This window comes from Chroicocephalus ridibundus, chromosome 3 (genome assembly GCF_963924245.1).
Source record: "Chroicocephalus ridibundus chromosome 3, bChrRid1.1, whole genome shotgun sequence".
Classification (NCBI taxonomy): Eukaryota; Metazoa; Chordata; class Aves; order Charadriiformes; family Laridae; genus Chroicocephalus; species Chroicocephalus ridibundus.
This window is the reverse complement of record NC_086286.1, coordinates 84880790-84906968: the sequence shown is the minus strand read 5'-3', so window position 1 is coordinate 84906968 and position 26179 is coordinate 84880790. Positions and strand designations below refer to the sequence as shown.

General features: G+C 38.2%; 1 long non-coding RNA gene across 1 annotated transcript in view; it reads left to right on the top strand.

The window, feature by feature from the left end:
- The window catches only part of LOC134513910 (uncharacterized), a 76829-nt gene extending 56535 nt beyond the window's left edge, over positions 1-20294 (top strand). The window contains exons 2-3 of the long non-coding RNA XR_010070536.1: positions 20014-20067; positions 20212-20294. This is a non-coding gene — a long non-coding RNA (uncharacterized LOC134513910). The remainder of the gene's footprint in view (positions 1-20013; positions 20068-20211) is intronic.
- Positions 20295-26179: the final 5885 nt, after the last annotated feature.

Here is a 26179-nt window from a genome sequence, read left to right as displayed (position 1 = left end):
AACTGGAATATTTAACCTTTTCTGTGACTTTAAAAAGACTGGTCTTACTGGAAAACTTCTGTCAGAACTTCATCCCACATGAGATTTTTCTCCCATGGCTTCCAACTTGACCTTATTCATGGCCAGTGTATTTTCCTCTGCTCTTGTAACTTCATCTTGGGTGCTGCTTTGTCTTTTCAGGTATATTCCTTCATAATGAGACCAGTTATTGCCCTTCAGACTCCATTCTGCTACTTTAAAAAAATCAGTCTCATAGTTTTCTCTCATAAGATCCATACTATTCTGATCAAGCTAGTAGCTGTTCTTAGCAACTCTTATTTCAGACCCATCTTGCTTAAATATACGTGGGTAGAAGTGAATGCTCTATTCAAAACATGGTCCAGTTAACTCACCAGTGCCTTTTGCATATCAGGATAGTGTTTGGTTTGTTCTTTTTTTGGTGGTTTTTGTTTCTTTCTTTCATAGCCATGTTGTACTGCTCCTCATTGTTAAATTAATTGTTCAAAAGATGACAATGTATTTTTCTTCCTATGTTTTTACCATCTGATGAGCTCCAAATTTAATGCAAAAATTCTGTTAGTGATTGACCTTGCACTCTGAACAGTTAAATGTCACCCCATTCCCATTATTCCTATCCTAGAGATCTTCTCTTATTTCTTGCATGATATTATAATTCTTTGTATTGAAAAATACTTCCCAACATTGTCATCTGCATATTTCATCAAGCAGTTCTGATTTTTTTCTGATTAAACAAGATGGGTCTCAAGAATGAGCCACGAAAAATTTTAGCAGTAGCCTCCCAGACAGGGGATAAATCTGTCAGTATAACCTGTTTCTGTCCTGTATAACTAGTTCCTTTCCCCCTGTACAGCTTTCCATCTAATGCCCGTCTTCTCCAACTTCATCAGTAATCTTCTGTGCCACTCTGCCAGTTCCTTCACTAGTCCAGATGAGAGAGAATTACTCTCCTTTTTTTCTCTGGAAAAATCAGGTATCTTAACAAAGATACCTCTCAATTTAAGACTGCATTAGCCACCCTTGGTCACTGGCTATATTTTATTCTATATTAAATTTTCAAAATTTCTTGTGATTCGTGTGTACTGTAGAGGTTTCCTTCTTAAACATGGACGAGGGAGGCAGGGAAATAATCCCAGCTATGACTCGGGTACTGTCAGGCCTCGTAGATAGATATTTTACAATGTAAGTATACTGAGTTCTTGGGAACTGAAGATCCCAACTACATAAACTTCACTGTAATGTCTGAGTTAGAAGCCTAAACCCAAGATGTTTTTAAGGCAGTGTGGAGAAATAGGTGGCTCCAGAACATGATTTCAGTCTTTTAGCAGTAATGATTAAAGCTCCGTCAAGACAAGAGCCTGCCATATTAAGTTTTGTGTAAACTTGCTCTTAGGAGATTTTTCAGTATTCTTCTCAAGAGTGATTTTCCAGCACAAACTCAGTTCCAGATGCTTTTTGTAATCTCCTGGAATGTCCTATGGCATTTAACCTTCCTAACACACCTGTATGCCATCTACCAATGATCAATTATCAGGTATTTGGATAACTTTGACTTCTGGTGTTAGCAACAGATAATGCAAGGCTGTAAATGTTTGGAAGGCACTCATATTCTATAATTTTAGGCTTTAGATTTTTTGAAATTTAGGGTAAAATAGTTCTTGAGAGGATGATTCAACCCATTAGCTTAAGCCCAGATAATATTGCTGTGGGGAAGTGCTGTTGATTGTATGGGGACTCCAGCAAGCATCTTACATTTAATAATATTCACAAGCTTAACTTTTTTGAAATAATTCTTGGCATTTGAGTCCTGAACTTCAGTTCTGATAATCCATTCTCATTTAATCCTTAATATCATACAGTCACCGAACAGACTTTTTGGAAAGTGATATTGCCAAGAAAGATTTCCAGAGAATTGTCTTCCTGCTTTTTTCCCCATATATATTATCAAAATACTATTTTTAGGAAAGTGTCTATATCTTTGTGTTGTCCTCAAAATTATAATATATTGAATTAAAGTTAAATGGTGTTATAATCACATTTAATAACGATATAGTAAACAATAATAATTTGACAGTTTTCCCTATGTTTCAGTTAATTTTTTAAACCATTTTAGATCTTTCAGATCACTTTAAGACTGAGAAAACTGTTTCCTACTTAAAAGGAGAAAATAATCTCTGATTAAATCACTGATTAATCTCTGCATTTAAATGAAGTTTCTTACAAATTATTCCAAATATGGAACATAAAATCACCCCATTTTATCAATGTTAACACATTTTACTCCAGAGAAAATTTCCGTTAAGTTTTTTAGGGCCTCTTTAGCACTGGAGCTTTCCAGCAAGCCAGTTTATTACAACCACAAAGCAAATTCCAAATTGGGGAGCAAGTATTACCCCAAACTGGGAAAAAGTATTTTACCATATACCCTGGGATTTAGGTAAAACTCATAAAAATTATTTATCTAACCATTTTAATTGAGTAAGATTTCCCTACAAGAGACTTGTCCCTGCTCAGATGCTGGGTGATATTAAGCCCAGAACTTTAGCAGGCTCTTCACAAGGTTAGACTTGAACAGATATTAGCAGCAGTAAGTGTTCGCTTGAGGGAGTAAAGTAGATTATGCAGAAATTGTTCAGAATGTTGTAACTTTTCCAAGGGGATGGGAAGGGGAAGGATATTTGCTCCTTACTAGTAGGACTACATGCTATGCAAGAATCCAGGCAGAGATTCAACCTTTGTTGCTCAGAAAATTTCTCTCATCCGTTCTTGTGACAGTTTCTGGTTAGTGAAGGGTATGTGTGGTAGGCAAATTCACTACCCCAGCAAACACACTGAAGCATGCTAGCATTCAAAAACCAGTATCACTTGTAGTTCTCCAGACTGTGAGAGCAATAGGCAATGCTGCCCAATTCAAAATATTACCAGAGTACTGTGGTAGGATCAACAGGTGGGAAAGGAATTGAAGCGTAGTGAGGGAAGAATGACAAAGGGCAAGGGAAGACAGCATCAGGGTGAGAGACGACAAAGGTGTGAACTGGAATTGTTTGGCCTCATGGAAAATAAGATGAATACCAGTAACATATAATAAAAGTACCGTGTCAAGAACAGAAAATGATCTGTGATGATGTTTACCATTTTATACTTCCAGTGACAGTGAATACTGGTCAGACAGTACTGATATAAAATGGAAGAAATTTTAGGAAGGAAAAAAATAACTTGGTCTCCGTAAATTCTAATGGATAATGACTGAATTTATTAGGCACAGAAATATAGTTGTGGTCTTTTAGTTACTACAATCTCATCCTGAGAATCCAAGCACTCACTCAGTGCATTCATTTGACAAAAGTTATATTGAATTTTGTGTCAGTCTTTCTCTGGCTTAAAAAATAGCAGGATGTAATCAGATTTTGTGGCATATCTATGTGCAGCAGATACTACCCTCCTAACTGTTCATCCCTGTCTTTTACCTCCTTCTTTGCCTCTTCATCACCTTACCTCCACTTCTCTGCCTTCCTCCCTTCAATGTAGCACTGCGTTAACGAGTTGCTCCGTGATTCCCATTTGCTTCGCTGTAAAACCTGCTGGCTTATGATAAACTGCTTCTCAAGACGACTGGGTGACTGTGTCTGTACTGGTACAAATGGAGTGGCCCAACAGGCGTAGTGAAACACTGGCTCATCTCTAGCTCAGATTCCAGGTGATTGGCTCAGGATATGGGCATCCCAGTTTTGACGGCTGATTCTGCTGCTGTCCCACTTCCACGTAAATTCTTGGTCTGCTCCCAGCTTAACTGTCCTGGGGGAAAGAATCCTGTCTTTTCCAAGAAAAAAACCCATAAAGGTCATTTTGTTAGCCTGAGACAGAGGGACCTGCTGATATACAGAGCAGCGGAAGAAGGCAGTGTTAATCGGCCGCCATTTCCAACCTCCAGTCTTGTGCTTTTATCATTAGACCTGTTTTGCCTGACAATTATGGCTTAGTTCTGACCTTGGGTCACTGACATCAGTAGAAGATAGATGTCAGTATCTTAAGGCAAAATCAAGCCTTGGTGGTTGTTCACCATTTTTCATCATTCTGTGGCCAGTTATATGAATCATGCCAAGAAAAAAGCGTTTCTCCTGTCACTGAGAAAAGTGTGGGATATGTGAAAAGATGGATTTTAAGGCTGGTTGAGGCATTATAAGGATGTAAAATTTCAAAGCCAAGGGGAGCACTTCTGTTTATTAAATATTTTTCCTTTAACAAATAGATTTGGTAAAAATTTGCTGATATACTCTGCCATAATTGCTTAAATATGTTTCTGGTAAAAAGATCTTAACTTTGGTCTTGTTCAGATTGTATTAAAACCATCCTCCTGTCACTTAAAAGTATTGTTAAATTTCTACAGCTCTGAAGTCCTCTTAAACTTTCCCTTGGAAGAAATACGGCATGACAGCTATAACTTATCTGTATGGTATAGATTTATCGTATTTAAGATATAGCGTTAAAAAATTACACAGAAGAAGAAAACAAGATACTGTCAGGTCAGGAAAGCGTGAACAGGAAGAAGCAAAAGAGGACTGAAATTAAAAAAACCCAACAAACAAGTCAGTCCCCGCCCATGCCTCCCTCGTAATCCTCTATAATATTTTAAAGGAGAAGGGCTAAGTTCGAGGTACGCTTGGGAGAGCGTTAGAGACGCTGTGGAAGCTAAGACTGCACAGTAAGATAAATACATACCTGGGAAATCATGAATTCTTTTTGAAGTAGTGTTTTATACTTTGGTTCTGTGAAACCCCAGAAAAGGGACGCGTAGCCCACCCTTCCTCACACAGCTCCATAAATAGGCACTGTATCTTTTGTTGCAAATCCTCAGCTCTATACACTTGGGACATGCAAGCGCCTAGTGGCAAGCAGTTCAGAGAAACAGCACTGAGGAACCGAATGTGGTAATTGCTCCAAACTCATTGTTACCCACTTGATTTCATACAGTCATGGCCAAATCTTCCATCTGTCTCTGCCCTCCAACAATGATTTCAGGACACTTGGAGCTGAAACCAAACTGTGGGGTTTTTTTCTTTCATTCTTTTTTTTTTTTTTTTTCTTTTTGGTGTCTGGGCTCTCACCATCACAGCCCTTGATTAAATGACAGGTTTTTGTTTTCATTGTCTTACCTTCTTTTCCCATTCAGTTCTTGACAGCCTTTCCTCTCAGCTGAATACTGTTATCACTTCTTTATTCTAATCCTCTCCCTAGCTGCCTATATTATCACCCCTCTGTTTCAGAACTTGGATACTTACCCTTTAATCCATTAATTGGCTTTTTACCCTCAGATCTCTTTGCCTCCTCCGAGTGCAACCTGACTCTCCCAGCCACCACACACCCTGACTGTTCTCTGCCCGTCTCTCCCTTGCACCTCCTGGCTCTCCCTGTGTCTTGGTGCTAGTTTCTCTTCTTTCCAGATAATCTTGTGCTTTATTTCTCTTCACAAAGGAGGGCTCTCCAGTTCAATATCACTTTCGGTGTTGCTTCTGTTTCCTCCCTGTGTTTACATATCACCTTTCTTCGTTGGTGCTTAACAAGGGTAGATGTATATAGCAGGAATAATCTCTGCAGCAGATATCCCTGTTGCCCCCAGAATACGTCCATATCCTTATCAGGGTTCAAAAGTGTTGGGCAACTTAATAAAATATGGGTTGTTACACAGCGAATGTATTCACTTAAACGAGATTATCTTTTGATTGAGTTAGGTTTCTGTTGCTGTTTGCATGCAGTGGAAGTGTACTTTTCTTAACTTTTTTTTTTTTGTGTACTTTTTGTGTATAAAATCTGTTTGTATTAAAAGGAAATACTTTATTAAAATAATAAATACTTCATTAATTACTTGTATTAAAAGGAAATCTGGTGCCACTGGTCAGTCCAGGAATAATATTGCTATATTTTAAAAATTCCTGCCTACTTTCATTTCTTTTTTCTTAGCCAACAATTGAAAATACAGACTATACTGCAGAGAGGCATGTAAGCCTTTTTGTTTTGTTATCTCTGATGTTTTCTTTATATAGGATGTATGAATACACACATTTGATATTTAGCAAAATAGGGAAAATTATCCTGGTGCTAATGTACACAGAGCTATTACACCCAGTCATGGTTAATAGCACTAAATGGATTTAGAGTGAGGAGTCTAGACTGCAATCCTGTCAGCATCTGCCCCTTCCCCAGTAATTTATTTGGGTTTTGCACCTGCAGATGCTGAACTGGGACTGAATTCATACAGAATTTTTTATTTGGATAGCAGGCACCGAAATAGTAACATTTAAGAAGAGCATTAAATAAAAGTGTCTGTGTTACCATTAACTTTCCCTCCTTTGTTGTCAATATTGAAAACAATAGAATCCTGATTATCCAGGCTCTTACCATGAGGATCTCCTTCTCTAATTAACTCCCTAATCTATTGCCACCCTGATTATTAGACATATCTTGTGCTGCCTGGTGTGTCTCAATGGTTGGAAAGCTTTCATGAAATATTTCAGTTTTAAGCTCGTTCGTTGGCACAGCGTATCTTTAATATTCCGTGCAAACATAGTGACAGTCCTTTCTTTTGTGTGATGTAATCTCCATGCTCTGGAGCATTACAAGCTTTTCTGAAAGGGTGGTAGATATGCAAAGGCTATGAGAACAGGAGGGCTGGAACGGTAATCATGCAGAGGTGGGTGAAGGTCCCCTCTTTGCCGGCCTCTTTGTTCCTACGCTCCATGCATGTGATAAGTCACAGCTGAAAATCACATTTTCCTCCAGTTTTAAAGATGTGCATATGTACCTGCAGGCATTTCCAAAGGTGAAAGGTTCTAACCCGTCGTACCATGCTGCCACGGCAATGGGAGTTTGGTCACAACTTGTAGAACAAAAAGGTTTTCCTTCAAAGCCTTGTCTATTCAGGCTTGTTTGTATGAGAGAGATGCATGTCTCAAATTCTTTGGTCTCTAATATAGGAAACATAAATTAAATTCTCCTCCCTTCATAATAATTTCTTCAAAACCAGAAGCCACCTAACTCAGGGAACCAAACCAGCATACCCAGGCAGATCTCTTCCTCCTTTTCACTTGGAAGAGCTGCGGTCCTGTACGAAACAGGGAATGCAAACCAGTTGAAAAAACTTCTCATCAAAAATCCTGCACATAACTCTTGGCTGTATACATTTTAAGTCTCGAGCATACCTCATTACTTATTTGAATAATGTTTTAATTATGTTAAATGATTGACCTCTTATTGTATTTTTTCACAAGTTCTTGGTATTGGGCTGTTCCCTTCCTTGTTTCATTCCATGGAGGATCAGCATTTAAAGTTCTTTTATAAGAGCTGTCATCAATATATAATTGAAGTCTGTCATCATTATATAATCTTGTAAAGATCTACGGTGTACCTCTTGTCCTACACCTAGAAATGTGCATTGGCGTGGTAGCTTTCGAGCAGTTGGACATCAGCATGTAGACTTTTTTCAACATGTTCAGCCTGGATCTGTGATTTGTGTGTGTGTGCAGTTCAGTAATGAGATGGTGGCCTTTTTGTGGTCTAGGAAGTCTGTATTTTGTACGCATGGAGCCTTGCCCTAATCCTGCTCGTGTGAAGATAAAGGCATGGAATTCGTTTTGATATGTCTCTCTGCAGAATCTCCCCCCAGCATTGGCAGGAGTCCGTGTATTTTTAACATCAGAATGCAGAGCACCCTAAAAACTATGTACTAATCATGTAGTGCAAAAGAACCAGCAAAACCGAAAAGGGTAAGAGAGATAGTAGAAATACATATGTACAGTAGGAAACCTTTCTCCACTGCATGCAATATTTTAATCCAATTCATAATAACCTTAAGTTACCATTGGGGATGCTAAAAAGCTTTATAAAGACACAAGTGTTTTTTCTTTAATGAATTGATAATCTTTGAAATATGTAACCTTCCCCCCACCCCTGGCTGCTACCCTTAACAGCTTGTATAATTCAAGAACAGTTTTTTTTACTTAGCTCTTCATAATGGTGTTTATTTCTTGTCCATTCTTTCCTTCTTTTGTAACTATTCCTGAATTTCATGGGCTTCTCATAAAACACTGTAATGCTAATGCTAAGGGTAATTTTTTAAAGGTGCTTCAAAAGAGTAGGTGTTTAATATGCAGCTGCTCTTTAAAGGGGCAAAAGGTTTCTTCCTGCCAATTCTTTCAGATTCTGTGCTAAAAATCTTTTTTTTTTCCCCTGAGCTGTCAATATTTGAGGAAGTACCCTTTCATGTTTTCTATAATCCTGTTAAAAATAGTAGGTATATTCTGTATCTGTGGCTAGACATACAGCATGGTGCAAAGTAATCTAAACACTCAAGGTTTGTTTGCAGATTTGCTTTAATGAAAAAGGCTCAAGATACGTAATGAGACAGCCCCTCTGATACAGTTAATCAGTATCCACACAAGTTGGTCCCTTGAATGCATTACATGATTCATAAGAAATTGCTTAGTACATAAGAAATTAAGATTGAATAATATTTGCTGATGTCTTATTTTTCACCTAAGAAATCTAAGACTTTTAAGGATAAACAGGGGTGAGAGGTCCTCCCTTATGTTTCTCTGCTCTCTGCAAAATAGGGTAGTTTCAGAGGCAGCTATACTGCAAAAAAAACCCCAGATACTGAGTAGAAAGGGTTCCTTCATTCAGTTGAACATCATAGGAGTATAGTACCATGCCTAAATTGTAAAAATATTTTTATTCCAAAATGCGTTTCACAGGTCACACTTTTACAATCACAGCTTAGAGTTAATTACTACGTCTAGTCTCAAAAGAGGTCTGTGGTAGTAAGTGTCTCACTAAATCATTGTCTTCACTGTGTCCAAACTGCCAGGGTGGGGATTTTTAGGGGTGCCTAATTGACACATAAACACAAATCCTGTTAAAACTCTCCATGGCGCTGGTGAACAGTTATGCGCTGTAGAAATCAGTTGTTCTTCGATCCAGGTCCTGTTTCATTTTCCATAGTGAAGGAAAGGAAAGAAAGGAGGCCATGTCCTCAAGTGTACTTGCAGGACAGTAGGTCAGGGTAGCTAGCTGACGGGGATGAAAGATGCTCAGACCTACAGTGAACGGCACAGGCAAATCCTTTTTCACGGGGAGGGGGGGTGTGGGTGTTTATTGCACAAGATGCGCTCTCTTCAGTGCCTGTCCTGCCAGGGTGGCTGCGCTAAGCGTGTGCAGCCAGAAATGATTGCTTTGCTCCGTCGTCGTAGCATATTTCTAAAGCAGAAAATTATCATGACAAAACTGGGGGGGAGGGCTGTTGCTCTTTTTGGTTTGCTGAAGGAATGAAATTTGGAAAAGGAAGAGTTAAAGAAGTTGCTGCTGCTGTAATACACATACCAGGCTCTTTTGGTCTTTTAAGTCTTCACAGCTCTCTTACAACAGGTTCTCTTCATGTCTCGAAAATGCAAATCTCTGGGCTCCTAAGAGCAACTGAATAGGGATATGTATTTCATCTTAAAACAAAGAGCAAAGAAAAAAAAAAAAAGAAAAAGTTATTCAAAGGATTTTGGAAACAGGTGTTCTAAATCAACATTAATTGGATTTCAGTTAATTATTCCTTATACTTTAGGGATTATAGGAAAGGAATATAGGGGAAAAAAGCAAGAACAACTTCCCTGACACACTAATTGCTCTAATATTATTTAAGCTAAGCAGTCCCTCATTCCTTTCACCCCCACCCCCACCCCAAATGAATTGGCCTCCAGATGACTGCTACAGAGGCTAGGGAATAAGAATGAAGTGGAAAAGCAAGGTGCAGTCTTTGAAAGCCACCTTTACTTGGGAGGGTGGTTACATATTTAGTCTGTTATATATACTATCCTCTGTCTGTAACTACTAAGATAAAGGCACCTACTAAAAAGCTACTATAGATTGATTTTGGATACCACATCTATAATATGAAGATTACCTATATGATTCCCCTGACATTTTAACCCTCCCGGTGTCTGATCCATGCACAGAGTTCAGACTGGGTCAAGAACGTTTCTTCAGGGTTGGCAGAGGAAGGCTGGGTGGAAGACAGGACAATATGAAGGATTGTATTTTGACTTTTGGCTTTCTGTCCTAATTCCTGGTGGAATGAATCCACTTTTTCCCCAATACTGGAGCTGGTGTAACATTTGATACGAAAAATTGTATATAGAGAGTTTTAGTTTGCCTCTGAGAACTGACTGATTCCAAATTTTAAAGGAAAAGGGAGAGAGGGTGAATGAGGCTCGCTGTGCACTTTACCTCTATGACCGTAGAGCTGAGTCATGGGGTTTCAGTGGAAAACTCTAACAAGATTTTCAAAATTATTATAAATTGAAGTGGTCTAAAGAAATTAGGTTTTAAAATTGGACTGAAAGTAGGGAGTGGTTGCTTTTTGTTTTGTTCTGTTTGGGTTTACTCTTCAATTTTGTGCAAACTTTTCTGTTAATTCCTCTTAGTTTTAGATTGATGAGAGTGAGAGCAGTCAGCGACACTTACTAGTCTCCTCTCACTGTCCAGCCTAAGAGAAGTGAGCGATACCTGTAATAAAAGTAAACAGATTATCAAAGTTATTTTTAAAATTTAATATGATACGATAATCAGAGCTTCTAGTAGTAACAATCAAGATACTGTTTTACATGTTTTTTACCTTAACAGTGTCTCTTTGAAGAACTGCCCCCCCCACACGTTTGAAGTATACATGAAACGTGTTGCTTTTGAACGGGTGATATTGTTAAGTTATATGTGAAATTATTTACGCAGCAAATTTTAAAGGATTTCAGAAAGCCTAATGAAACTTGCCTGAGGGCAGCAAGAATTTGCATTCCAGCCTCCTGCATGTGTGACAATTTGCTAAGCGTCTCAGTTAAAAAAAAAAATTAGAAGGGGACTTCCCGCGTTCAGTAGTTCTCGTCTATAACTGAGGTATATTACTGAGGAGATATACTTATGCCCACTATATGCGTCAGCATATTTACCATCCTTACAAACAGATGTGAACATAATTACATCGCATCTACACAGTCGCTTATTTGCCTGACTTCTGTGCATATTTGCATAAGGTCCTAACAGGGACTTTAAAGAGCTGAGATTTTTACAGATCTTATGAAAATATTATTCTTAAACTAAACTGATCTGTTCTAAGCCAAATTTCCACCACACCTGGATGAAATTCTTAAGAACAGTCACTTTAGTTGCTGCTATGAAAGAACAGTAGAAAGCAGTAGTGAAAAGAGGAAGACTTTATGTGTTGGTAGCTTTCAGAGAATAGGCCAAATAGGTGTCTGTTTTGTTCTACCTGCTCTTATTTATCTCCTTAACTCATAGCATTTAGATGGCATCATTTCTCGTATTGTGCAGACCATGGTACTGCATTCAGTAAGGAGAAAGCATTTCTCTGTCAAATGTCACTATTTCTAAATGACAACTAAGTGCAAAAGTTAAATATCTTTGAAGTTTTGTTCAATAACTAAAAGAAAAGTATTAAACATATGAAGATAAATTATGAAAATACATATAATCTACATACGCATACATATTTAACTCTTGATTTCCCAAATGTAGCACTTCACAGCTTTTCTCGTGGTCATCAGACTTTTTTTTTCCCTTTCTTTTATTTATTTATTTTTTTAATCTACTGCATGCAAGCTTTATTCTTGCTTGTACAGAACATGATTTTACTTTGCAAACTTTTCTTTCTCATTAAAAGTAAAAAAAACCCCAAACACTTCAAAATTCTGTTTTGGTCATTTTTTTCCAAATCAATTCCATCAGTATCAGCTTGGAGGAAAATATATTTCAAATTAAATTTGTAATTCATATCCTAGATGTGTTTCTTGCTCTTTTCCACTGTGTACAGCATCTCAGCACTAGTGGTGTTTTAATGCTCTGAGTTCTGTAGGTTTTTTATCCCTACCTCACGTTTTCCCTTTGCTCCCCCTTCTGACCTTTGCTAAAATCTTCACCGTGGTGTATAGGTGATAATTGACTGCCTTTTAAAAGATACTTTTTGTATCAGCCCAGTGCTTTCTTGTTTGAGATGTGAACATATTTTATGGACAGTCTCAAAGCCTGGTTGTGCTCAGTGATATGTGCAAAAGAAAATACATTGTTAGTCGTTTGTAATCCCCAGCCCATGGTGGTTCTCTCCAGTTTATATGTGGGAAGAGATGTGCTTATTTAATCACAGACCAGATGCGGGGCCTAAGGGCCTGACCCAAAGCCCATTGAAATCAGTTGGAATCCTACCGTAGATTTTAATGGCCCTACATGTTTAGATAAGTATAATTGACTCATTTTTATGGGGGGGTGGGGGAAAGCTCAACTTATTTTTGTTCTCTTTGCTCCTTTCCCATTTTCCTTAGGAGGAAAATCCCCCCTCTGTACTCTAAATGCAATGAAAAAAAATTTAAAAAAACCCTGACAATTATTCTGTTAAGAAATTGTTATAATAGGAAGCTCGATGTGGCTTTATAGTGCTGGGGTGGCTACAGTACCTTTTTGCACTACAAACATTTTTTGATGATACTTTGCACAGAAAGGTTGACGCGCTTGCACAGAAAAACAGTTTATATACAGTGTGGAGTTGGGGCTACATGGTAAAAATATCTGCGTAGTCACTGTAGTCTATTTGTGAAATATAGCAGGGAAAAATATTTATGAGCACCACAGGACATGAAGCTCAAAGTGCAGTCATTTCTAAATGAAAATTATGTGACAGTTCATCAGTATTTAATGCTAACATTGCTTGATCTAGACATAAAGAATTTAGCAGCCATTTATCATAACATACAGTACTGTTCATTTCCTGATTTGCTTAGAATACATTGGTGTTTTAATCTCAACACGAGCCACAGGTCTAATTTTAGATATTTAATGAAAGGAAAATCCGGCGAGAGACAGATTTTTCACATGGCTATTAGAAGCCTACTCCCACAACTTGAATTGGTTGGTCTTTTTAATGCGCGCTCCCAGAAGCCACTGCTTGGTCCCTGCGCCAGATGCAGGTGTTCCCTTGTGCTGTCAGCCAGGAATGATTAATGAGGATTTGCCCCTACTGAAAGCAGTCTTTGGAGCATTGTTCAGGGCATCTGTGGAACTGTCGGGGGAGACAAGGACACAAGTGAACAACCAATTATTTGGCCATCACTGAGGCAGCATGAAAAAGACATCAAATTGGACAGAGGAGCAAAGCTTTTGTTTCATGATCATATTTTTAGGTGTTAATAGTAACAGAGGAATTCTACCTGGTTTGCTTTGCCTCTTTTTTTTTTTTTCTTTCTTTTTTCTTTCTTTTTTTTTTTTTTTTTTTACTGGGGAGGGGAAGGGATCAGACACCACTTTAAAGCTAGGGAAGGATGTGTAAAAGAAAGAGAGACAGAAAACTGATCACGGTCCTTTAAAAGTGTAAAAGGGAGGAAAACACACAGAATTGATTTCTTGGCAGTTGCACTGTGTGTATAAAGATATACCGTTTTGCTCGGCTAACATTAGGGAATGAGGGCTAAGAATTCTGCGAGGAGGAGGATTTCACATGCAGGGAGCTTCTTAATTGCTGGCCAAATACAACAGTTCAGGAGCCGGGGCTTTAACATGTGATAGCGCAGGGAAGTGTTACATTAGGATTCTGAAAAAGAAAATGTGAGGGAGCAAAACCAGAAAACATTTGCAAGGTTGCATTCGGCATTCAGCCTGCGTCCCTCTTCCTTTCTCAAAGAAAATACTCTTAGGTGCAGAAGAGTGAGGGGAAAAAGAGGAACGGAACTAAAACCACTCTGCTCAGGCTTAGACTTCTGCGTTTTTATATTTACCAAGACTTGTGATTATAAATACTAATTTTAAACCAGAGGGAAAGGATTATATTTTCAGAACAATCCAATTACAGAATGGATTGTTTGTAAAAGCCATTTTATGCTCCATCCTGTCAAGCCTTTTTTTACCACAGTATTAAGAATAAAAAAGTTAATTATACAGCTTAATTCTAATGAGGAATATAATGTTTTATTGATTAATAACAAATATAGTATAATTTCTACTGAAGTAATGTAATTAATATTTGCAGTGGCTAATTCCCTAACCTCTGAAGTTCCACTGTCCCCACACATACGTGCAAGAAAAGGAGTTCAGATCCTGAAACAATTACAGATCATAATTCCAAGCTATTCCCTAACGAAGGAGAAATATATATTTCTAAATTAACGGTTTAGTTATATTTGACTACCTGGATTTGGGGTTTTTTTTTCAAATCATTTATCCTTTAATGGCTGTATTATATCAAGGAGGACTCATGGCATCTGCAAAATTATGTGCATGTCCATACATAAAGGCCTGTTTCCTTACCCCAGCTGGTTTGTAGGAAGTTTTGGTAAGCAAATAGTTTTTGCCTGCTTCATATTTAGAATGAATTGCTGCAGGTAATAATTTGACTTATGGTATCCAGATTTGCAGAATTTGTCATCTCAGTGTCAAATGTCTGGGTCCAAAACCTGAACAGTCAACTACTGTCTCTATTTACTATAGGATGATCGTCTTGTTAGAAAATAAAATTTTAAAAATAATAATAAAAAATCCTTGGAATTTAATAACCACTTAATCATAAAGAAATTAAAACCCAATACAGTATTGACGTAAATGGAGTCTTTGTATTTAAAGGGTGTCACAATTTTCTTTATACGACCCAAATGAAAGTCTCGATCAGAAGGAAACCACCAAACAACCTAAGAATCTTTAGGATATTCCAGCATTTCTGATAACTGCGTAAATCGTAGTCTGGAATTTTACACTGGGAATAGCCTCAGTACCAGCTCTTGAACTGCAGCTCTGATGTGTTTAGTTCTGCAGGTCTGTCCTTTTCCCGCAGTACAGCCGTTTGTTACTCTCTGCAGAGGACTCTCACATTTGAAACTGAGCTTTGTCCCCTCTTGCATTCGGTGTTATGTGCCGGAACTTTAAATGACCTTATTAGAAGTTGTAAAATCGGTGTACAGACACACTCAACTCTGTTTCCTTCTTATCAGGAAGAGACAATGGCATCAACGACATGCCCCTGTGTCTGAAAGACATTACTCGATGGAAGAACAGTCTGTTAGACTCCTCCTGGGCATGATGGAAGTGATGCCGGTGAGGAAGGAAAATATTTCCAGGAACTGAAGGAATGGTTATAGCACCTCTAAAGAGGACATTTGCCTGTGGCTGTCAAAGTGCTGAACTGAGTTTCCTTATCCTAGATAAATAAATAGAAAGAAAGCTTTCTGCTACTGTAGGCTGTGCTGAAGACTGCACCTTTTCCTGCCAGGTATGGAATTTGCTACAGTAGTTCAAGGCTTGTTTATCACTGTGCTGGATTACTTCTGACTCTTCTGCTTGAAGTTGTCAGCTGAAAAGCATAGAAACATCAGATGTTAAAGCTTGATGAAATTTCTAAGTAACATAAAGAAGAGCGCAGCCTGTGATTTAGAGGTGTCAGCGGCATACAGCATCGAAATACCTTCCGGGACGTGGTCATTCTCTACAAATCTCCTGGGGGGTGAGATCCTTTGGGATGGAGCCCCTGTGAGCCCCCATGGATAATACTTTAAAGCAAGGACTGAATCCTTTCAGTGGAGGTTCTTTGGCTTGAAAATAGGGATGGGGTTTGCCAGCTAGTGCACATACTTTTTGCATACCCTTTTTGCATACCATTTCCTCCAGTACAGTGACATCTCTTCCATCCATTACATTCCTCTGCAATCCACATACTTTTCAAAAATAATTGTGTGTCTACCAGCACTTGTACTTAGGTTTCAGTACGGTATTTGATACATGTTGTATTATGATATTTTCGCTGTGAACTCTTATGTATGTATTTATTTTCATGATACTTCAATAAAAACATCAAAATTGAAATTCAAAGCAAAACAAAAACAAATGGGCAAGAACATATGGAAAGGGATAAACCCATTAACAACTTTATTATGAGTGTTGTTTGCTAAAAACATCAGCTTTGATTTAGCTTTATGAGGTAAATCCACTGGAGATTTATTTTACAAAACTATAAAAAAATTCTGAAACTGTCACTTATGTTTTTACAAGGATCTCTAATACTCTACAGACTGCATAAGACTATGAAGGAGTGGATTAGGATGAGGGGAAGATGGTTACTACGTGTGAGATGGCCTTCTTCCTTTCTTCCGCTATGTATTTATGGTGCTACATAGCTAAAAAATAGATGTGTTCTATTCTAAGTCATGACGTATTCTTATGGATCTTTGCTGTTCTTTTTGATGAAAAATTGTTTATTTGTCTGTAAATAGCATGTCTACTGTAACAAATTGCTAGAAAAAAAAGAGAAAAATAATTAGAGCTCAAATAAATATTTTTCTAGTCTTTAATATGTAATATTTAACTTTTATTTCATGCTGGAAAGAATGAGGGTTATGAGAATCACATTATGATTAAGCGTGAGCATTTATTTCTCTTATTTATGGTAAGTAAAATCTAGCAACAACAAGCTCAAGAATTTCAGGAGTTGTCTTTTATAAAACTTCCAATCATCAGGATTTCTCTCTTTGTCCCTTCTCCTACCAGTGTAATACAGCCTGATGGTTCTGGTCACTACAGGCAGTGTACGTCTGCTGATGGTGACCGTGATGAAACTCGTAAGACTTTTGTGCCTCCGCTATTGCCTCCAGGCCTAAGGTGAGGTGAGGCTGCAGGCAACTGGCGTAGCATCATTAGTATCTCATCAAAACTGCTTCTTAATGAACCATTTGATAAAGCAGAAGGAATTTTCTCTGCTGCTTGCAGAGACAAGAAGAAGAAGGGCAAGGGAAAAGGTTTGGATGTAAAAATACTCCCCCTTGCAGGAGCAGCATGAATCAGCTGCAGTTTGTTTTGTTATCACACACACGTTCTGGTATAGGGGTAGGCAGGGCAGGCAGGGATTTTGCAGACGACAGTTCTATATCGATTTTATATAATAATGCTGTACTTGCATGGTTTGGGCTGCAAAATTCACAGTGTGAACTACTTAAATTCTGGCTCTTTGGCAGTAGAGAATTGTGAGGCTAAAATAAACTTCAATTCCTTTACCCTTCATGGCTGATTTTTGCACCTGAAATCCCAGAGCTAGGAGTTCGGTATGTTTGTGTTTACACATAGATACGTATTTACTTATGAAACCTATTTTTTTCTCCAAAGCCCCAGCTTATATCCATAGAGAACTATCTACAGATTTTATAAACATCCTTGCCTTATTCAGCTTTTATTTTTCTTCTGTGCGTTAGAGTAGGTCACACTTAGGACTGATGTGTGAGCCGAAGGGCTTTTCTTTTTCTGTAGCCCCGAGCCAATTTTTTCACCAGCATAATTTCCCAGAATTTCCTATAATTTTTCAGGATTTTGTTTTCTTCTTTCTAGTCCCTCTCATATTCATGTGGGGTTTTTCTGACTGTTAATACCATCTTGTACATGTATTCTTTTCCCTTTTCCCCCTCACACCTTTCATTCACATGTCCCCTTTGCTTCCTGTTTCAGTGCATACACTTCCTTTTCCTGGTCTCTTTTCCACACCTTTGTTCTCCCTCCTTTCATGATACAACTGTGGAAATAATGTTCTCCACACCTAGGGAAGCGAATCATCGTTAATGATGGTGAAGTTTCACCATGTATATTCACATACTGGAAATAACAACATGGTTTATGTCACTGACCATTTGCCTTGGAAGAGGATCTTTAAGAGACTTTCATTGATGTTCTTTGTAATGTAAAATGATTTAGCTTCAAATTACTCTGCATCTGAATATGAGTTAGACAAAATACTTGTCAGTATTTGGATGGATTATGAAGTCTCACCTTATACATCTTAATTGTTAGAATTTTCTTTGGATTTGTATGAACTGTCAAGCTTTATAATTTGTGTGTATCTACTTTAGTCTTAAATCCTTGGCTGCCTCAGCTTATTTTATTGCCCTTCATGATGTTACGTTAATGGTAAGCGTCACAACACCAGTTGGATCTATTTGTTTTAATGAAGACTACCCATCATATGATCCTTATTTAAACCTCATTTTAGCATATTTTTGGAAGCTTTAAAAATGCAGACGATGTTCCAAATTCTGATTAGAAGTAAACAACAGATTATCAGGGCATTTTGGTCAAATAAGAAAATGGAATCCTTTACTGGAAAGAAGGAGACATAACATCCACACTAGGATGCACATGGTTAGAAGCAATGGTTTATAAGCATTAACAGAAAATAAATAGCACAGAAATATTATTTCTTATAAGCTACCACCAGAGCATTTTTATAAACCATAATCTTGACTGCAAGTCTTAAATAGTAATGAAATAATGGTTGTGAGAATACCAATATCAACAATATTTGAAATAATGATTTGTGAGGTTTATATTGCCCCATTCCACCTAGCAGCCAACAGGAGTCAAAGGATATTCGAAGAAAAGTTTATTAAAAACCATTGCATTTGAAAAGACTTAGATCTGCATTTCTGCTATCAGAGGCTGCTTCAGGTTCTTCCCCTATGGATACAGATTATGTTTGTTTTCAGAATTGCTGAAGCCAGAAACATAGTCTGTGAGTTTGAGTGAACTTTCTTCACCTAATTTCAAATCTGCTTGAACTTAGTGACTTTGTGTATTTGATGTAAGCTTCTTTGAGTTTGCATTTAATAAAGAAGAAGAGTGGAGGTGAAGGGAGAAGAGACAGAAAATCCAATGCAGAAATATCAAGGAAAAAAAGTTTGATATACACGCCACATGTGAACTAGTTTCTCTTTTAGTATCTCTGTGTTTTGCAGCATAGAAGCTTTCCTTGGCAAAAAAAAAAAAAAAAAAAAATCAATTTACTGGCTTTGTTTTTAATTTAATTGTGCACAAAGTGTTTTTACTTCATCAGCTGCAGCCCTAGCAGACAAGTAGATATGATTTATTTGTGTCCAGCTTTGTAACGTATTATTCCAAAAGCAAATCACGATATGCCAGAAGACATGTGAAATGGAGTGATCTATGTTGCTCTTCTCTTACTGTCTGCTGGAAAGTCTCTCCATCCCTGATTTTAATCACGTCCACTTAGTGGTCAAGCTAATTCACCCTGCCAGCCAGATAATCTAGTTCAGCGTCCACTGCTGTTATTACAGACTGGAGGTCAAATCTTTTATCTGTTTTCTCCAAACTCAGTTGGACACTGTTTCTTGCTGGGAGTCTTTGGAAGAAGGAGATAAATCTTATTGCTAATATCCCAGGAGGTAGTAACATGTCTTCCTACAGGCATGTCTTCAGGATTTTTCCAGACTCTGTGAACTTAAATACAAACTTTTGAAAATCCAGTGGGTTTTTTTTGGTTTGTTTTGTTTGTTTTTTGTTTGTGGGGTTTTTTTTTTGTATCTGTGATACAAGTATCTCCACATACTCAAAACTGAATTGTGAATTGTGAACACAGAGTCTTCTGAGAATTTGCCTTCATTTTTATGTCCATAAACAGGAATATAATCGAATCCCACTATCAATATTTTGACTACCTGTGTGTACAGGTAGTCTTTTGCATTATAACCAGTTGACATTGCATGTAGTCTGGATATGTGCCAGAACCCCCCAAAATAAAATGCACATGGATTTGTGGAATGCTGCACTGCAGAGAACTCCCTTTGCCTAACAGTAATTCCTGGATGGGGAAGAGCAGCAATTTTCTACCTATGATCTATGGAGATCGGTATGTGACTTCTGAGTTGGCTGCAAAAGGCAACTTGAAAGAAGTTTTTATGTTACACCGGTGGTTTATGTGAAATTTGGCATTTATGGGTCAAAAACTATAAAGCCACTTCTCTACAATTGTAAAATGGCTTATGCTTTGCTTTGTCTCTAAGAGGTAATTTAAGACACAAGGTTGGCATTGCCTGGAGCCTTTGTGGATACCATGAAAATGTGCTTAATTTTTTTGCTGTTATTGAGCTGGTAGCCAGATTCAACATTGATTGTAAACTTCTTTCCCTCTCCCAGCTACTGCACTAAATGCATCCCGGTCCAATGAAATTACGTGGTTTTATAATAGAGGTAAGTTTATAACATAACGTATTATAATGTATTTATATTGTATATAAAATATATAAAATTAATAATGTAAATTTATTATAATAAAAAGGCATTGTACATGTAAAGATGTTTTAAAAGAATGGCTTTATTGTGTAATTTTCATAGCGTTAGAAACCTGGGGATCCCAATGCAGGTCACAGTTGGGCTAGCCTGCCCACGTAATGCTTATTGTACCGTGTGGACTAGCCAGCTCTGGTAAGTGCTGTCTGATTCGTTGCATTCAATTGTAGTGTTTTTAACAATCCTCAGCTCTGTAATAATGTGTTTGGAGGGGGAGCATTTTTCTGACACTGGTTACTATGCAGTCAGTACTGAAGGTCATCCCAGTTCACTCTGTTTTTTCTTGCCGCAAGTGTCGCATCTCCTTCTGTAAGTGTCTGTAAACGTCTGTAGGTGTCACCTTCCCATTCTCCATACAGATGCATCTCTTGCACTGGTTGCATTTTCCCTTTCTAGGGTCTCCTCTGCATCCACCAACACTATAAGAGCAAGGATTACATTCCATCAGTCTGTCCACATTTGACAATTGATGATGAAAGAATCCTTTTCACATCCACCGCAATATCCTTGGAATATCTTTTGAAGAAAGAAGAGAGAAGCAATGAGCTGGGGTTGCTCTCATGATTCTTTTAGCTCGAACTCATTTTCTTTTAGCTCAAACTCACTTAGCATTGAGTTTGTCTGTCATCTCTGAAATAAAGGAATTTTTTCATGCTTTTTCTTTTGGCAAAGGATTTGTTGCTTAAGGTGACGTATACCTTCCAAAAATAAAAAGGCAGCCCAGGTTCCAGTTCTCCTCTGATGGGGAACCAGCCTGCCTGGTGGACAAGAGGCAATGCAGCTCAGCAGTTACTGCTCTGGTTGCCACATTTTTTGAACTGACTCCAGAACGATCTTTTTTTTCTTGAGTCTGTTCCATAATTGAAAAGTGGAAAACAAATTTTCTCCCTGTCCTTTCCAAAGGAGTCTGGAGTGCAGTGCTCGCTGCTCTGTATCCCAAGCAGCAGTTAGCTCTAAGAAAGAACGAGAACCATGAAGTACATATCTTAGAGCACTGAGGAATACAAATGTTTTTTCTAAGTTATTCTTTATTATGATATAATTTCTTACGTCATTTTGAATTTACATTAGCATAAGTTGAGAAACTTTGAATAGACTGCTGTACTGTGCATTGATTTTATTCTATGAATTCATGTTGAGACAAATATCAAAACATATTTAATACAAAAACACATTTACTCAATGTATGTGTTCATATAAATACTGAAAAGCAAGAGTTCTCAAACTGCTATGTATTATAGAATGAAAAGAACGCGAAAGGATGCTTTGTGGAATATGGGCTCTTTTTCTCACTGATCAAGTGGTTTTGCATTATGTGAATTTGCTGCTTTTTTTTTTTTAATGAAGTTGGTAGTGGTATGTTATGACTTTTAAAGGTGACTTTTTGACAATGGAAGTGCAGGATCAAGTGTAATTCAAACCTTGGGTACGTTTTACCTGAGTTACTTTATGGCTTTAACTGCAATGGCAGTGAGAAAGGAGCGATGTCCCAGCTCTGCTGCAGACAGATTTTGTGACCTTGGTCGAACTGCTTAAACTCTCTGAGTGAAATCCTACCCCCACTAAAGTCAAGAGGATTTTTGCCATTTATTTGAATGGGGCAAAGATATCACATTTGAATTCTGAATTGTTAATAAGAACAAGCTAACATGTATCTAACTCTCACAGCTCTTGTGAAGCTAATTAATCAGCAGAGTACTTTGGGATCCTCAGAAGTATAATAGAAGCTGCAAGTACTATTATTTATTTGTCATGTAATTGGAAACCAGCAAGGTAAAAAGTCATTGATAAAAATCCATATCACAAGGTCATTTCTTTCAATGTTGCAAATCTCTTCTTCAATCAAGAGCTTTGTAACTGATGAAAAGTACAGCCTAATCATAACATTATCAAGTCAATTTAATTGGTGCTCTGGCAGCACATGAGATCATAATGAAGTCATTTTTGCTAGTTACAGGCTTAAAAATATTTTTATAGCACCCTTCATCCTAGTGGAAACTTTAAAGACCTCACAGACAGGATTAAGCTTTTCTGCCTCCGTTATACAACTGCCTTTATGTGGCAGATACCGGCTGTTTTAATAGTGTCTAAAAATTTTACTGATAAGCACGATATTATTGTGTTTGTACCTATCCTTTGTACCTTATTACATAGTTTGCACCTTTAAAACTGGTGTTGAGATACGTCAAGGTACAGAGGTAGCACTTTTGGACTGGAGAGGTTCTGACGTTTTCAAGGTTGAACACGGGTCGTTGTCACTGTTGCTGAACCGCGGTTTTTCAATACACCGTGTCGGGGAAAACCCTGTTCTTGCCAACAGAAAGGTCTGCATGGTTTTACACAATAGTCTGTTTCACTTTGGCAGAAACTTAAAGCCCCAAAACCAAGAAGAGGTTGATGACATCCCAGATGAAGGTTTGGAGTAAGAGCGGATAGGTTTCTATCAGCACGCCCTGTTACATTGAGTGGACTGCTTACTTTACCGTGGTGCAACCTTCCATATTGCAACAGATGGAAATAATGTTATTTATCTTTTCTTTGCCCCGTCTCTTTTCTAGCACGGAGACATGGTGCACCAGTGTCAGGGTCCTCCTGCTTCTTGCACCTGCCGTTGCTCCCCTCCTCAAGGACTGGGGTACTGTGGCCACAAGTCCCCGTGGTGAGCTCCCACCACTGACCACATGTCCCCTCCCACGGCTCGTGGCCAGTGAAGAGCAGGCTGCCACTCACAGTTCTATCTTGACATTTGCTACTTCAGCAGGCACACGATTAAAAGCCCAATTTAAAACATACAGCCTTCAAAATAAGCAGCAAATAGAAAGTGGCCAAAGGGCTACAAGTTATGGTGGCTCAAGAAGTGATGGTGTTCAAGTGGAAGAGAGTTTAAAATTAGCACTTTTCTTCCCTCCTACTTTTTAATTTCCATCTTCCTCCCTCCCTTCTCTGTGGACTCCGCTTCATCTTTGTCATAGCCCAGTCTCGTAGCACATGTTGAATCAGGTGTGGCTGAATGTGTCTCAGGTACTGGCAAGGTGAAGTTTCATTTCCACTTTGTTGGAAAGCGGGGAGCTGTAGTCGTCTTCAGCCAGGCCGTGGCACTCAGCAGTGTCTAAGCAAGGCTGCTTTCCAGTGCAGTTTACTCTTAAGAAAGGTGAGAAAGAGCAACTGGCAAAGGAGACGAGCTCCTGTGGGAGTTTTACAGGTGCTTATGGGTGTTTTATCTTTATAGGCATATGTAAAGAGGGAAAAATGCTACCAGAGCCCTGATAGATAAGGCCAAGGACTGAAATAGGAAGTAAAATAATGAGAGACAGACATTTTCTTCCTTTGCCCTTGTTCAGCACTACAGCCACGTTCTTACCCATACTGAAATCCATTACACCACACTGGCAGCATAAAGGGGCACTAAAGAGAGTGTTAAACGCAGCTTTCCAGACCCAAGGTTTGAAGCATCCTTCCACGTAACAGCTGCAAAGCAGTGGGTACGGTGCTTCTTTTCATCGGTTTGTTCCCTATCACAAGCAATTTGGCAGTGTTGCTGTAGGAGTCCCCTACACCCGTCAGACTCTAGTTTAGCACAACCTCAGGTTGTTCATAAATACAAATAAAACCAGGATTCCCAGCCCCTCTCTCCCCAAAAGCTGCTGAGCTCTCAGGAAGCAGAGAACATATCACCCCTCAAGCTGAGAGAGATCTTTGTTTTAGATGTTCCCAGATAATCTGAAAAGGGGTATATAGTTTAAGAATTAATGCCTGCAGTGAATATAGTAAATACTTTTATTTCCAGCTGCAATGTATACCTTTAGAAGTCACTAATGCTTCTACCTTGGACATTTTGACATTTAGTCTTTGAATATTGAATATTACGAAGAAAATATTATGACCAGTACATATGAATTTCATCTGAAGGCACTCTAAACGATCTGCCTGTGTTTGCAGGGGACTGCATCTCCAGTGCTCCCAAAGGCCCGCACCTGCTGCTCTGGGTGCCTGCAACTCCTGTGTACGCTTTTGACAAGTCTCTCACTGCCCCTCGTTCTTTGCAATGATAAATTTAACCTAATTTTAGTCCTAAGCTTATTTAAGGTAAACCTCATTGTGCCACGATAGATATAGCCTGGGATATAATTGGGCGTCACCTAAAGTTTAGGCTTTAGATTAGCAAGTTCCTATCTTCAAATCTCAGTTTAGGCCTCTTAAAAACTTCATTTTGATGACGCACTTCCCCAGTGAATTTTGTGATGAGTTTGGGTTTTCTTTTTGCCTCAGTCCACCTCACAGGTAATCAGTTTGGCGTGTTAGTGATCCTTCTGGTTAACCTGCAGAGGAAATACCAAGTTCATTATCGATATGGCTGGAGAAGTTATGGTCCTTGCTGGGTGATCTGGGGGAGATGAGATGTGGTGCTGTACTTGCAAATGTATTTGGGAATGAACTGAAAGTCTGGTCATTTATGCATAGGAAAAAAAAGAAAAGAGAAATTTTTATCTTCTTAGTTGTGGGTAAAACAGTGTATTGTGGTTTCCCCATATTATCAGTTATTCAGATGTATTTCTTTTCAAACTTTGTTTGCTGCAGGATTTAATCATAACTGCTCAAAAATTGAGTGTTCAGTTTTCATTGGACTGGCAGGCACTTGGTATTTGCCAGGCACTCTGAAAAGACGGATGCGTAAGAACTGTTGGTACGAATATTGGCACTTAATTCGCTGTTTTCATATTTGCCTCAATAACCAGTTCCTCAAGGTTCTGCAGGTTTCTAATTGCAAAGGGGTGGGAGGATGCTTTAAGTTGCCTGCCTTTACAAATTTGAGGAAATAGCATGAAAATATTTTAACAGTACTCACTTCATCCTGCTCAGTAGCCGCCTACAGAACTTTATAGAGGATGACAATATTAGCCAACAGTCAAGACAATGGTCCGAGAAAAACCCTTTTTACTTCAGACAAAGAGAGGGAAAGAGCATTGTGTAGGGGAGTGAAATTTCAGGGTAGCAGCTCTGCTGAGGGCTTGTTAAATCTTTCATTTGGGCCATTCACCTGCTGCTTATAAGCAATGAAAATGGTAGACAGCAGATGTGAAGGCTAGGAGGGGCTATAATGACATGAAAAACAAGTTGGGCGACTATACAGAACCGAGAGAAGAAGGATTGAGACTTACTCTTTTGTATTTGAAAAAAAACCCAACAACCCCCACATGTTATTATGATCCCAAACACTTTAAAAACTTTCTTTCAAAAGGAATCAGGTAAAAACATGAAAAATATAAATGAATAAATAAATGTCGCCCATCTTTTTTGAGTAAATGAAAAAAAAAAGTAATCTTGAATACGACAATTCTTTATCTCTGTATAACTTTCATTAACATTCACCAATACTGGAATATGACCCTCTGATTATGTGAGGTTTAGAATACATATAATTTCCCTGAAGTAGGTGATGAAAAAAATCTGCCTATTTTGACCACCAGGATGTAGGTTGGCTTTTTGGATATTTCATCTCCCCCAAATCATACACCTTGCTGATGTTGTCTCCCGTAGAGATGTTTGTGTTTTAATTTAAATCAGACAATAAAAGAGTTTGAGATCTGGTAAATTAGGAACAAAGGAAAAGGCTTTGTGCGCTGCTGCCTATAGTGTAACCATTATGGTTGTAGTAATGTGCTGTGAGAAGCCATTGGCATGCTAAAAATACACTACTTTAACAATAATCCATGCATAAAAGAGCTTGAAAGGAGATATGGCATATACCTAATGAATTCTGGACCTTTTCCATGCTTACCATTTATAGGATTTGAAAATTGCCAACCCTTCTTACTACGTTATAATGTTTAAACTTTAACAAACAAATAAACACAAAACCCCTAAATGAATTCAGCAATAGTAGCAGGAAATTGAATACCGTATGTGCTAAATGACTGTGTTTTTTTTTTTTTTTAAAAAAAGAAATATGTCAGATTTTATATATATTCAAAACAGATGCATGATTGTAAATACAGGGTAGTTGTAATATTCC